The following is a 16027-nucleotide window of genomic DNA, read 5'->3' as shown; positions in this document are numbered from 1 at the left end:
CTCCCTAGGGCAAAGCATGACCAACACCAAAATGCCATGGGTGTTAGGTACCTTACAATGTAATCTAGATTATTGACTCTTGTGCAAGTGGGAGACTGTTGGAGATATGCCCAAGAGCAATAATAAAGTGGTTATTATATATTGTGTTTATGATAAATATTTATATACCATGCTATAATTGTATTAACCGAAACATTGATACATGTGTGTTATGTAGACAACAAGGAGTCCCTAGTAAGCCTCTTGTATAACTAGCTTGTTGATTAATAGATGATCATAGTTTCATGATCATGAACATTGGATGTTATTAATAACAAGGTTATGTCATTATGTGAATGATGTAATGGACACACCCAATTAAGCGTAGCATAAGATCACGTCATTAAGTTATTTGCTATAAGCTTTCGATACATAGTTACCTAGTCCTTCGACCATGAGATCATGTAAATCACTTATACTGAAAGGGTACTTTGATTACATCAAATGCCACTGCGTAAATAGGTGGTTATAAAGGTGGGATTAAGTATTCGAAAAGTATGAGTTGAGGCATATGGGTCAACAGTGGGATTTGTTCATCCCGATGACGGATAGATATACTGTGGGCCCTCTCGGTGGAATGTCGTCTAATTAGCTTGCAAGCATATGAAAGGTTCATAAGAGACCACATACCACACTACGAGTAAAGAGTACTTGTCATGAGATGAGGTTGAACGAGGTATAGAGATACCGATGATCAAACCTCGGACAAGTAAAATATCGCGCGACAAAGGGAATCGGTATCGTATGTAAATGGTTCATTCGATCACTAAGTCATTGTTGAATATGTGGGAGTCATTATGGATCTCCAGATCCCGCTATTGGTTATTGGTCGGAGAGAAGTCTCAACCATGTCTGCATAGTTCGCGAACCGTAGGGTGACACACTTAAGGTTTGATGTTGTTTGAGTAGATATTGAATATGGAATGGAGTTCGAAGTTTTGTTCGGAGTCTCGGATGGGATCCAGGACATCACGAGGAGTTCCGGAATGGTCCGGAGAATAAGATTCATATATAGGAAGTCATTTTATAAGTTTGAAAATGATCCGGTGCATTTATGGAAGGTTCTAGAAAAGTCCGGAAGAAATCACTATGGAAGGTGGAGTCCCGGAGGGACTCCACTAGCATGGCCGGCCAACCCTAAGGGGGAGGAGTCCCAGGTGGACTCCACCTAAGGTGGCCGACCACCCCCCCCCCCTCAAGGAAAGGTGGGAGTCCCACCTTGAGTAGGACTCCCCCCTTGAGTAGGTTTCCCACCATATGGGAAGTTTTGGGTTGGGGTCTTATTCGAAGACTTGTAGTCCAAAACTTGGGGCTTCCACCTATATAATGAGGAGCAAGGGGAGGGGGCCGGCCACACCAAGCCCTAGTTGGCCGCACCCCCTTGAGGCCGGCGCCCCAAACCCTAGCGCCCCTCCTCCACATACAACTCCCGCAGCGCATAGGCGAAGCCCTGTCGGAGTTCTCCACCACCACCGTCACCACGCCGTCGTGCTGCCGGGATTCCGAGGAGGATATACTACTTCCGCTGCCCGCTAGAACGGGGAGGAGGACGTCGTCTTCATCAACACCGTACGTGTGACCGAGTACGGAGGTGTTGCCCGATTGTGGCACCGTCAAGATCTTCTACGCGCTTTTGAAAGCGTCAAGTGATCATCTTCTGCAACAACGAGATCTAATCTCGTAGGCTTTGGAAATCTTCAAGGGTTAGTCTCGTCACCCCCTCGTTGCTACCGTCTGTAGATTAGATCTTAGCTTGTGTTTTTCGTTCTTGCGGTAGGAATTTTTTTGTTTTCTATGCTACGAATCCCATCAATATGTAGTGTATAATTAAATATAGCACAACTTCATTACACAGAATTACATTTACAAACTATAGACATAAAGAGCAAACATTAGGTTTCAGGATATTACATGATGATCAGATATGTGAAGCAAATGTCCAACTTTCTTGGTTTGCATATCTCTTCAGCAACAGACTTTCTCCTAAGAGTGATGTCCCCATCATGGATAGGGCAAAAAAAATAGCCATGGCAATGAATCTTCAGTCATCACAAGGTAGGACTACCCTTCCTACTCTTGCTAACACTTCTGATTATAGTATCTTAGACATTGCTAGCAAGGTAGGGATTGATCTTGGTACTACTTTGGACATGATAGATACAAACCTAGCTTTGATAAGACAACAAGAGAAGGCCAGGGTAAACATTTTCTTGAGCAAAGAAGAGGACCCTGAAAAAATGGAATATCCAACAGACATGGACAACCAGCCAGATGCTATTGACCAAGTTCTATTGGATATTCAAAAAATGGGTAAAGAAGATTGTGTGGTTCTAACAGACAATCTGGTCACTACATATATTAGTGGAGAGAAACATAAGATGGGGAGAGGATGACTCCTGTGGAGTTTCACTGCAAAACCCCCATTAAATCTAAGATGATGTGTAGCAAGGGAAAAAGAAAGATTTAAAATGATTAGTGGTCTTACATGGAATAGTAGAGGTACAAGAGAAGAAAGCAAGAAGAGTTATATTAGACAAAACATAAAAGACCACAAACTTGACTTTGTTGGCATACAAGAAACAGTGAGGCAAGAATACCCCATTATATTTCTTAAGGAAATAAGTGGGGGATCTGAGTTCCACTGGGATGGTATTCCTGCAAGGGGAAGGTCTGGTGGAATTTTGTTGGGAGTTAGTAAAGAAACCTATGATGTGGTGGAAAAGCAAAAGGGGGTTTATTTTGTTAGATTTATCATAGAAAGCAAAATAGACAACTTTACATGGAACTTAGGGGTGGTATATGGTGATGCACAACAGGATGGCAAAGCCAACTTCCTAGTAGAATTGGTGAATGTCATTAGAAGCTCTATATATCCTATTTTGATCACTGGAGATTTTAATATGACAAGAAAATATAGTGAGAAAAATAAGCCAGGGGGATATAACAGATGGAGTCCCTTGTTTAATGTTGTAATTGAACAGGGTGGTCTGATGGAGATAAGCCTTTCAGGTAGGAAATTCACTTGGTGTAACAACCATGAAGATCCCACTTATGAACTATTGGACAGGGTTCTTGTTTCTCCATCATGGGAGGAAAAATTCCCATTGGTGTGTGCAACAACTCTCCCCAGTGAGTTATCTGATCACACTCCCATTTTGATCAAATCAGGGGACAGGCCCAAGACACAGTCTATTTCAGATTTAAAAATTGCTGGTTCTTGAGACCTGACCTCCAAGAATTAATTAAAAGGGTGTGGAACAAAACTTACTTGGGAGACAAGAACATTGATATATGGCAAAAAAGATTTGAATGTCTTAGGAAGACTTTGAAAGGATGGAATTTGAATATTGAGGGGGGATATAAGAGGAAGAGAAGAGCTTTAGCAGTACAACTAGATGAAATTGATAAAAAGGGGAGTTGTATGGTTTAATACATTCAGAGATAGAGGTTAAAAATATGTTACATAATCAATTAAAAAACATTATTAAGGAAGAGGAAATCAAGTGGATTCAGAGAGCAAAAGAAAAATAAATACTAGAAGGAGATAATAATAATAGGTATTATCACTCCAAAGCAAATGGGAAGAGAAGGAAAACTCTGATTATAAATTTAAATCACGATGAGGGTTTGATAGAAGGTCAGGAAAATCTTAAGAGATATATCACTGACTTCTACAAAAAAATACGGTTTGGTAATCCAGATTTAAATAATATTCGTTTTCGTGATACATGGATGGAAAAACTAAATGATGAAGACTGTGAGATTTTAGTGAAATAATTTACAATGGAGGAGCTTAAAATAGCTGTATTTGAAATGGCAGCTAATAAAGCCGTTGTGCCATATGGTTTCAATGCAGAATTCTACCAGAAAAATTGGAAATTGGTGAAGCAAGACCTTTTTGGTCTGCTTAAGGATTTCCAAAAGGGGGAATTGGATATTGCAAGATTGAACTATGGGGTAATTACATTAGTCCCAAAAGGGAAAGATGCAGATATGATTCAAAAGTACGGGCCCATATGCCTCTTGAATGTATCCTTCAAAATTATAACAAGAGTCCTAGTTAATAGGCTCATTCAGGTAATTTGGAGGATTGTGCTTTTGAACCAAACTGCTTTCATTAAAGGGAGGTATATAATGGAGGGTGTAAATATATTGCATGATATTTTGAATGACACAAATAAAAATAAAAAATCTGGTGTGCTTTTCAAGATTGAATTTGAGAAAGCCTTTGACAAGGTCAAATGGCCTTTTCTTCATTAATCAATGGAAGCAAAAGGATTTCCGTCCGAATGGATTGACTTAATAATGAAGACAGTAACAAGTGGCAAGGTGGGGATCAATGTTAATGGTGAGATAGGGGCCTACTTCTCCACATACCAAGGAGTAAGACAGGGGGACCCACTCTCACCCATTCTTTTTGACCTTGTTGTAGATATCCTTGTTGTTCTTGTTAAAAGAGCTCAAGAGGAGGGTTTACTGATTGGGCTAGGTACAGATCTTGTGGAGGGGGTGTGGCTATTCTACAATATGCAAGTGACACCATCCTCCTCCTAGAAGATAATCTTGACCATGCTAGAAACCTGAAAGTAATTCTCTGTCTGTTTGAGCAAATGCCAGGACTGAAGATTAATTTCCACAAAAGTGATATTTATTGTCTGGGGGGAGCTTCGGATAGGGAAAAGGATTTTGAAAGAATATTCACTTGTAAGTCTGGTTTATTACCAATGAAATATTTGGGAGTACCAATAAACAAAAAAAGAATGAAGAATTCTGATTGGGACTCTACTGAAGGAAAAATGAGAAATAAATTAGGACCTTGGCAAGGGAAAATGTTGGTAATGGGAGGAAGAGTTACCCTGGTCAACTCATCTCTGAGCAGTGTGCCTCTTTATATGCTCTCCTTCTATAGGATACCAATTGGTGTGAAATAGAAACTGGATAGGATTATGAATAATTTCTTGTGGGATGAAACTGAGGGAAAAAAGAAATACCACTTGGCAAACTGGCAGACAGTGTGTATGCCAAAAGATCAAGTTGGTTTAGGGGTCCTAGACTTGGAGAAAATGAATATTGTCTTATTAGCTAAGTGGTTATGGAAATTATTTAATGAAGATGGAATTTGGCAAAAAAATCCTTAGAAAAAGTATCTTCAGAAACAAACTCTTTGCCAGGCAGTTACCAAAAATGGAGACTCACATTTCTGGCAAGGGTGGAGTTCAAGAAATCCTTCTAGCAACATTGCAAAATCCAAATTGGAGATGGATCAAAAACAAGTTTTTGGGAAGACCAATGGATAGGTTCCTCCTGTCTGGCCAAGGCCTTCCCAAGACTGGTTTTGGTATCTATGAATAGGAATGTGACACTTAAAGAGGTTTTTGATGTAGGTGTGGGAATGCTTAGATTTAGAAGAGCAATGGTGGGAGGACTTAGAGAACAATGGCTTAATTTAAAAAATCTGTTAGAGAGGGTTACACTGAATAATGAACCTGGCAGGTTGGTTTGGAAATTAACTAACACAGGGGAATTTTCAGTTAAATCTCTATATCTAGCAATGCAATGTAATGATGTGGTTCCTTATAAATTTATGTGGAAGGTTAAGATACCCCTTAGAATTAAGACTTTAGTGTGGTTGATGTTAAAGAAAAGCATACTTACAGGAGATGTTCTGTTGCAAAGGGGAGGCAAGTGTGTCTTTTCTGTGGGTGTAATGAAACTATTAGTCATCTTTTCTTCAAATGTCCCCTGGCTAGATACATTTGGAATGTGGTCCCTGATACGTCTCCGACGTATCGATACTTTCTTATGTTCCATGCCACATTATTGATGATATCTACATGTTTTATACACATTATATGTCGTATTTATGCATTTTCCGGCACTAACCTATTAACGAGATGCCGAAGAGCCGATTCTTTGTTTTCTGCTGTTTTTGGTTTCAGAAATCCTACAAAGGAAATATTCTCGGAATTGGACGAAATCAACGCCCAGGGTCCTATTTTTGCACGAAGCTTCCAGAAGTCCGAGGGAGAGTCGAAGTGGGGCCACGAGGTGGCGACTCACCAGGGCGGCGCGGCCCAGGCCCTGGCCGCGCCGGCCTGTGGTGTGGGCCCCTCGTGACGCCCCTTTACCTGCCCTTTCGCCTACATATAGTCTTCATCGCGAAACCCCCGATGCGAGAGCCACGATACGGAAAACCTTGCGAGACGCCGCCGCCGCCAATCCCATCTCGGGGGATTACGGAGATCACCTCCGGCACCTGCCGGAGAGGGGAATCATCTCCCGGAGGACTCTTCACCGCCATGGTCGCCTCCGGAGTGATGAGTGAGTAGTTCACCCCTAGACTATGGGTCCATAGCAGTAGCTAGATGGTTGTCTTCTCCTCATGTGCTTCATTGTCGGATCTTGTGAGCTGCCTAACATGATCAAGATCATCTATCCGTAATTCTATATGTTGTGTTTGTCGGGATCCGATGGATAGAGAATACTATGTTATGTTGATTATCAATCTATTACCTATGTGTTGTTTATGATCTTGCATGCTCTCCGTTATTAGTAGAGGCTCGGCCAAGTTTTTGCTCTTAACTCCAAGAGGGAGTATTTATGCTCGATAGTGGTTTCATGCCTCCATTAAATCCGGGACGATGACGAGAAAGTTCTAAGGTTGTGGATGTGCTGTTGCCACTAGGGATAAAATATTGATGCTATGTCCGAGGATGTAGTTATTGATTACATTATGCACCATACTTAATGCAATTGTCTGTTGTTTGCAATTTAATACTGGAAGGGGTTCGGATGATAACCTGAAGGTGGACTTTTTAGGCATAGATGCATGCTGGATAGCGGTCTATGTACTTTGTCGTAATGCCCAATTAAATCTCACAATATTCATCATGTCATGTATGTGCATTGTTATGCCCTCTCTATTTGTCAATTGCTCGATTGTAATTTGTTCACCCAACATGCTATCTTATGGGAGAGACACCTCTAGTGAACTGTGGACCCCGGTCCATTCTTTTATATCGAAATACAAATCTGCTGCAATACTCGTTCTTTACTTGTTCTTTGCAAACAATCATCATCCACACTATACATCTAATCCTTTGTTACGAGCAAGCCGGTGAGATTGACAACCTCACTTGTTTCGTTGGGGCAAAGTACTTTGGTTGTGTTGTGCGGGTTCCACGTTGGCGCCGGAATCCCTGGTGTTGCGCCGCACTACATCCCGCCGCCATCAACCTTCAACGTGCTTCTTGGCTCCTCCTGGTTCGATAAACCTTGGTTTCTTTCGAGGGAAAACTTGCTGCTGTGCGCATCATACCTTCCTCTTGGGGTTCCCAACGAACGTGTGAGTTACACGCCATCAAGCTCTTTTTCTGGCGCCGTTGCCGGGGAACGAAGAAAAGTTACTCCACAAAGATTTCAACTCCCACGTCAACAGCTCTTTTTCTGGCGCCGTTGCCGGGGAGATCAAGACACGCTGCAAGGGGAGTCTCCACAATCCAATCTCTTTACTTTGTTTTTGTCTTGCTTTATTTTATTTACTACTTTGTTTGCTACATTATATCAAAACACAAAAAAAATTAGTTGCTAGCTTTACTTTATTTACTATCTTGCACTCTATATCAAAAACACAAAAAAAATTAGTTACTTGCATTTACTTTATCTAGTTTGCTTTATTTACTACTGCTAAAATGAGTAATCCTGAAGTTGAAGTTCGTTCGTTTAAGCAACAAGGGGAGAATGTTTAAAAGATGCTTGGTATAGAATTAGTGATGCTCATAATAGGTGCACTAAGAAATACTCCACCACTATCCTACTCAGGAATTTTTATGTTGGTATCTCTAGCTGGAATAGGTATGTTCTTGATTGTCTCGCAGGAGGTAACTTCCTAGGCGCTCCTGCTTTAGAAGCTAGTTGCATTATTGATAGTTTATTTGGAACACCACCTGTTAATGAAGTTAAAATTGAAACCTCTCTTGAAGATGTCATGAAAAAATTGGAAACCATAGAGAAAAATTTTCCATGTATTGAAACTAAATTGGAAATGTTACTTGATAAAACTGATGAACTTGATAAATCCTTAGGAGGAATTGATGAAAGAATTAGTGTCCTAGGAACTTGTGTTGTCCATGATAATCAAATCAATAGGATTGGCGAACTTGAAAAAGCTATGGGAACCTTGGGTTCAACCTTTTCATCTTTAAAGTTTAGAGAAAAAGCTTATGTGGGTAAGGAGCAAAAGTTTATGTATGTCTCTAAAGTGCCTAAACCAAAAAAATATTATTATAGGCCTAAAATTTACAAAGCCCTTAGTACCACTACAGATGGGGGAGCTTATGATATCAATGCTTCATCTCTTGATAACACTTGATACACACTTTCTGCGCCTAGGCTGAAAGGCGTTAAAAAAGCGCTTATGGGAGACAACCCATGTTTTTACTACAGTATTTTTGTTTTATATTTGAGTCTTGGAAGTTGTTTACTACTGTAGCAACCTCTCCTTATCTTAGTTTTGTGCTTTGTTGTGCCAAGTAAAGTCTTTGATAGTAAGGTTCATACTAGATTTGGATTACTGCGCAGTTACAGATTTTTTTGCTGTCACGAATTTCGACCTGCCCCTCTTTTGGTAGCTCAGAAAATTAAGCCAATTTACGTGCGTGATCCTCAGATATGTACGCAACTTTCATTCAATTTGAGCATTTTCATTTGAGCAAGTCTGGTGCCTCAATAAAATCCATCTTTACGGACTGTTCTGTTTTGACAGATTCTGCCTTTTATTTCGCATTGCCTCTTTTGCTATGTTGGATGAATTTCTTTGATCCATTAATATCCAGTAGATTTATGCAATGTCCAGAAGTGTTAAGAATTATTGTGTCACCTCTGAACATGTTAATTTTTATTGTACACTAACCCTCTAATGAGTTGTTTCGAGTTTGGTGTGGAGGAAGTTTTCAAGGATCAAGAGAGGAGAATGATGCAATATGATCAAGGAGAGTGAAAGCTCTAAGCTTGGGGATGCCCGGTGGTTCACCCCTGCATATTTTAAGAAGACTCAAGCGTCTAAGCTTGGGGATGCCCAAGGCATCCCCTTCTTCATCGATAACATTATCGGGTTCCTCCCCGAAACTATATTTTTATTCCGTCACATCTTATGTGCTTTGCTTGGAGCGTCGGTTTGTTTTTGTTTTTGTTTTGTTTGAATAAAATGGATCCTAGCATTCATTGTGTGGGAGAGAGACACGCTCCGCTGTTGCATATGGACAAATATGTCCTTAGGCTTTACTCATAGCATTCATGGCGAAGGTTGAATCTTCTTCGTTAAATTATTATATGGTTGGAATCGGGAAATGCTACATGTAGTAATTCTACAATGTCTTGAATAATTTGATAATTGGCAATTGTTGTGCTCATGTTTAAGCTCTTGCATCATATACTTTGCACCCATTAATGAAGAAACACCTAGAGCTTGCTAAATTTGGTTTGCATATCTGGTCTCTCTAAAGTCTAGATAATATCTAGTATTGAGTTTTGAACAACAAGGAAGACGGTGTAGAGTCTTATAATGTTTACAATATGTCTTTTATGTGAGTTTTGCTGCACCGGTTCATCCTTGTGTTTGTTTCAATTAAACCTTGCTAGCCTAAACCTTGTATCGAGAGGGAATACTTCTCATGCATCCAAAATCCTTGAGCCAACCACTATGCCATTTGTGTCCACCATATCTACCTACTACATGGTATTTCTCTGCCATTCCAAAGTAAATTGCTTGAGTGCTACCTTTAAAATTTCCATTCTTCACCTTTGCAATATATAGCTCATGGGACAAATAGCTTAAAAACTATTGTGGTATTGAATAAGTACTTATGCACTTTATCTCTTATTAAGTTGCTTGTTGTGCGATAACCATGTTTCCGGGGACGCCATCAACTACTCTTTGTTGAATATCATGTGAGTTGCTATGCATGTCCGTCTTGTCCGAAGTAAGAGAGATCTACCACTTAATGGTTAGAGCATGCATATTGTTAGAGAAGAACATTGGGCCGCTAACTAAAGCCATGAATCATGGTGGAAGTTTCAGTTTTGGACATATATCCTCAATCTCATATGAGAACACTAATTGTTGCTACATGCTTATGCATTAAAGAGGAGTCCATTATCTGTTGTCCATGTTGTCCCGGTATGGATGTCTAAGTTGAGAATAATCAAAAGCGAGAAATCCAAAATGCGAGCTTTCTCCTTAGACCTTTGTACAGGCGGCATGGAAGTACCCCTTTGTGACACTTGGTTAAAACATGTGTATTGCGATGATCCGGTAGTCCAAGCTAATTAGGACAAGGTGCGGGCACTATTAGTACACTATGCATGAGGCTTGCAACTTGTAAGATATAATTTACATAATACATGTGCTTTATTACTACCGTTGACAAAATTGTTTCTTGTTTTCAAAATAAAAGCTCTAGCACAAATATAGCAATCGATGCTTTCCTCTGCGAAGGACCTTTCTTTTACTTTTATGTTGAGTCGGTTCACCTATCTCTCTCCACCTCAAGAAGCAAACACTTGTGTGAACTGTGCATTGATTCCTACATACTTGCATATTGCACTTGTTATATTACTCTATGTTGACAATTATCCATGAGATATACATGTTACAAGTTGAAACCAACCGCTGAAACTTAATCTTCCTTTGTGTTGCTTCAATACTTTTACTTTGATTTATTGCTTTATGAGTTAACTCTTATGCAAGACTTATTGATGCTTGTCTTTAAGTGCTATTCATGAAAAGACTTTGCTTTATGATTCACTTGTTTACTCATGTCATTACCATTGTTTTGATCGCTGCATTCATTACATATGTTTACAATAGTATGATCAAGGTTATGATGGCATGTCACTCCAGAAATTATCTTTGTTATCGTTTACCGCTCGGGACGAGCGAGAACTAAGCTTGGGGATGCTGATACGTCTCCGACGTATCGATAATTTCTTATGTTCCATGCCACATTATTGATGATATCTACATGTTTTATACACATTATATGTCGTATTTATGCATTTTCCGGCACTAACCAATTAACGAGATGCCGAAGAGCCGATTCTGTTGTTTTACTGCTGTTTTTGGTTTCAGAAATCCTACAAAGGAAATATTCTCGGAATTGGACGAAATCAACGCCCAGGGTCCTATTTTTGCACGAAGCTTCCAGAAGTCCGAGGGAGAGTCGAAGTGGGGCCACGAGGTGGCGACACACCAGGGCGGCGCGGCCCAGGCCCTGCCGGCCTGTGGTGTGGGCCCCTCGTGACGCCCCTTTACCTGCCCTTCCGCCTACATATAGTCTTCGTCGCGAAACCCCCGATGCCGAGAGCCACGATACGGAAAACCTTGCGAGACGCCGCCGCCGCCAATCCCATCTCGGGGGATTCGGAGATCACCTCCGGCACCCTGCCGGAGAGGGGAATCATCTCCCGGAGGACTCTTCACCGCCATGGTCGCCTCCGGAGTGATGAGTGAGTAGTTCACCCATGGACTATGGGTCCATAGCGAGTAGCTAGATGGTTGTCTTCTCCTCATGTGCTTCATTGTCGGATCTTGTGAGCTGCCTAACATGATCAAGATCATCTATCCGTAATTCTATATGTTGTGTTTGTCGGGATCCGATGGATAGAGAATACTATGTTATGTTGATTATCAATCTATTACCTATGTGTTGTTTATGATCTTGCATGCTCTCCGTTATTAGTAGAGGCTCTGGCCAAGTTTTTGCTCTTAACTCCAAGAGGGAGTATTTATGCTCGATAGTGGGTTCATGCCTCCATTAAATGCGGGACGAGTGACGAAAGTTCTAAGGTTGTGGATGTCTTGTTGCCACTAGGGATAAATCATTGATGCTATGTCCGAGGATGTAGTTATTGATTACATTACGCACCATACTTAATGCAATTATCTGTTGTTTGCAATTTAATACTTGGAAGGGGTTCGGATGATAACTCTGAAGGTGGACTTTTTAGGCATAGATGCATGCTTGGATAGCGGTCTATGTACTTTGTCGTAATGCCCAATTAAATCTCACAATATTCATCATGTCATGTATGTGCATTGTTATGCCCTCTCTATTTGTCAATTGCTCGACTGTAATTTGTTCACCCAACATGCTATCTTATGGGAGAGACACATCTAGTGAACTGTGGACCCCGGTCCATTCTTTTATACTGAAATACAAATCTGCTGCAATACTCGTTCTTTACTGTTCTCTGCAAACAATCATCATCCACACTATACATCTAATCCTTTGTTACAGCAAGCCGGTGAGATTGACAACCTCACTGTTTCGTTGGGGCAAAGTACTTTGGTTGTGTTGTGCGGGTTCCACGTTGGCGCCGGAATCCCTGGTGTTGCGCCGCACTACATCCCGCCGCCATCAACCTTCAACGTGCTTCTTGGCTCCTCCTGGTTCGATAAACCTTGGTTTCTTTCTGAGGGAAAACTTGCTGCTGTGCGCATCATACCTTCCTCTTGGGGTTCCCAACGAACGTGTGAGTTACACGCCATCAGTCCCCCCTCCTCGCCTTACGTGTTTGCGGTCTTCTTTTTTTCCTTGCGTCGGTGGCTGATCGTTGATCTAGATGGAGGGTTTGGCGCCAACTAGATTTCGGGTGCCGTCGTAGTCACTGGAATTTTTGTGATGATCCGGTCATAAAGTTGTGTATAAATTGTTTTTTTAATTGGATTTACCTGCCATGTCGTCGTGTAGTCAAAACTTGGCAGAATGCGAAATGTTTCTGCCCTTGCTACAATCTTTATTTCTGGACTAAAAATCGGTTAGCAAATCCTTGAATTGATTGATTGTTAGGAGCTCGTCAAACCAGTAAGCACAATTGTTCTGCATTCGTGAACAACATCTGTCGAGCGTCGCACATTTCTACATATTTACAGAGTGTGGTTAATGTTTGCGCTATCAAAATCACCTGACACGAAGACCCAGGGTTCCCCCCTCCTCCCGTCGCCGGAGCGCGGACGGAGGACAAGGAACCCACAGGCTCGCCGGCCGTCGAGGGAGGAAAACGGAACCGCCTCATGTTCGCCCGTGGGAAGGGGAACGAGAGCAGTTGGGAAATACAGTCCAGTTAAGGCACTGGACTTTCGTTCCTAGTGGTATCCTTGATCTTACTCGACTCTCCCAGCGTTGCCAGGTATAAATAAGTAGAAGGGCCCATCCAATCCAATAGAAAAATAACCCTTTACAGGCTGCAGTACTACGCGGTGGCGCGTTCTACCCCAGTGGGCCCTAGCGTCTCCGTGGACGTGGACGAACGTGGGCGCAGGAAGAATTCATGGAGCGTGGTTGGGTAGTTGCCGATTCGCTGTCTTTATTTGACCAAACACAAAGGGGAGCTCATCTGATTCCTACAGAAAGAAAGCGAGAGTCGTGGAGAGGGGAAGAAGAAGAAGACACTGTGCAGGCAGATCCACCATTCCTCGGAACCCTCCCTCCCCGCTTCAAGCGAAGCCCACAGATCTCCCCCCTTCCACCGCGCCGTATCTTCTCGGGGAAGATTTTTCCTCCATGGAGTGCGTCCGCTCCGAGGCTCTTGATTCGGGGAGGCTCCTCGGCTCCGTGACGTGAGTGCCCGTCTCTCCCTCCTTGCCTTCCGTGTTTGCGGTCTGATCGTTGATCTGGATGGAGGGTTTGGCGCCAACTAGATTTCGGGTGCCGTCACAGTAACTGGAATTTTTGTGATGATCCAGTCGTAAAGTTGTGTATAAATTGTTTTTTTTTGTAAATTGGATTTGCCTGCCATGTCGTCTAGTCAAAACTCGGCGAATGAGAAATGTTTCTGCACTTGCTACAATCTTTATTTCTGGACTAAAAATCTGTTAGCGAATCCTTGAATTGATTGATTGTTAGGAGCTCCTCAAACCAGTAAGCACAACTGTTCTGCATCCGTGAACAACTTCTGTCGAGCGTCGCACATTTCTACATATTTACAGAGCATGGTTAATGTTTTCCCTATCAAAATCGCCTGACACGAAGACCCAGGGTCCCCCTCCTCCCGTCGCCGGAGCGGCGGACGGAGGAGAGGGAACCCACAGGCTCGCCGGCCGTCGAGGGAGGAAAACGGAACCGCCTCATGTTCGCCCGTGGGAAGGGGAACGAGAGCAGTTGGGAAATACAGTCCAGTTAAGGCACTGGACTTTCGTTCCTAGTGGTATCCTTGATCCTACTCGACTCTCCCAGCGTTGCCAGGTATAAATAAGTAGAAGGGTCCATCCAATCCAATAGAAAAATAACCCTTTACATGCTGCAGTACTACGCGGTGGCGCGTTCTACCCCAGTGGGCCCTAGCGTCTCCGTGGACGTGGACGAACGTGGGCGCAGGAAGAATTCATGGAGCGTGGTTGGGTAGTTGCCGATTCGCTGGCTTTATTTGACCAAACAAAAAGGGGAGCTCATCTGATTCCTCCAGAAAGAAAGCGAGAGTGATGGAGAGGGGAAAAAGAAGAAGAAGGCACTGCGCAGGAAGATCCACCATTCCTAGGAACCCTCCCTCCCAGCTTCAAGCGAAGCCCGCAGATCTCTCCCTCCTTCCGCCGCGCCGTCTCTTCTCGGGGAAGGTTTTTCCTCCATGGAGTGCGTCCGCTCTGGGGCTCTTGATTCGGGGAGGCTCCTCGGCTCCGCAAGGTGAGTGCCCGTCTCCCCCTCCTCACCTTCCATGTTTGCATTCTCCTTTTTTCCTTGCGTCGGTGGCTAATCGTTGATCTGGATGGAGGGTTTGGCACCAACTAGATTTCGGGTGCCGTCGCAGTCACTGGAATTTTTGTGATGATCCAGTCGTAAAGTTGTGTATAAATTGTTTTTTTGTAAATTGGATTTGCCTACCATGTCGTTGTGTAGTCAAAACTCGGTAGAATGAGAAATGTTTCTGCACTTGCTACAATCTTTATTTCTGGACTAAAATATGTTAGCGAATCCTTGAATTGATTGATTGTTATGAGCTCCTCAAACTAGTAAGCACAACTGTTTTGCATCCGTGAACAACTTCTATCGAGCGTCGCACATTTCTACATATTTACAGAGCGTGGTTAATGTTTTGCGCTATCAAAATTGCCTGACACAAAGACCCAGGGTTCCCCTCCTCCCGTCGCCGGAGCGGCAGACAGAGGAGAGGAACCCACAGGCTCGCCGGCCGTCGAGGGAGGAAAACGGAACCGCCTCCCGTTCGCCCGTGGGAAGGGGAACGGGAGCAGTTGGGAAATACAATCCAGTTAAGACACTGGACTTTCGTTGCTAGTGGTATCCTTGATCCTACTTGACTCTCCCAGCCTTGCCAGGTATAAATAAGTAGAAGGCCCCATCCAATCCAATAGAAAAATGGGCCTTCACGAGCTGCAGTACTACGCGGTGGCGCGTTCTGCCCCAGTGGGCCCTAGCGTCTCCGTGGACATGGACGAACGTGGGCACATGAAGAATTTATGGAGTGTGGTTGGGTAGTTGCCGATTCGCTGCCCTTATTTGACCAAACACAAAGGGGAGTTCATCTGATTCCAGACAACTTGTTTGGTTGGAGGGAGTTTTAAGTAGGGAATGGGAATTTAGGGGGTATGGGACTAAATAGCCATCGTATGGTTGGGGGATTGGGAGTTGTGGCAGGAAGGGGAAGGGGAATAGCGGAGGGCAACTCCCTCGTATCTCTTCCCTGTGGGAGGTGGTAATTCGATCGAGATTGGGAATTTGGTCAAAAAGAAAAATCTTTTCGCGGTTGCAGAATAAATCCCGCGATCGAAGGCAAAAAAAAAAAACCACGAAAATCTTTCCCACCTAGCGGGAAAATACTCGTTATATAAGCCTGCAACTCTCCTTATCCATTGAAATCACCAGGCTTAACTACCACTTGATCTGGACAGAGGCAAGGCGATTTACACAGAAATAACCCTTTGTTGCAACCATAGCACAGACTGACCCTCCGGCCAAATTATTTCACCCATCTAACC

Source organism: Lolium rigidum, chromosome 5, assembly GCF_022539505.1.
Source record: "Lolium rigidum isolate FL_2022 chromosome 5, APGP_CSIRO_Lrig_0.1, whole genome shotgun sequence".
Taxonomy (NCBI): domain Eukaryota; kingdom Viridiplantae; phylum Streptophyta; class Magnoliopsida; order Poales; family Poaceae; genus Lolium; species Lolium rigidum.
Note: the sequence above shows the minus strand (reverse complement) of the source record.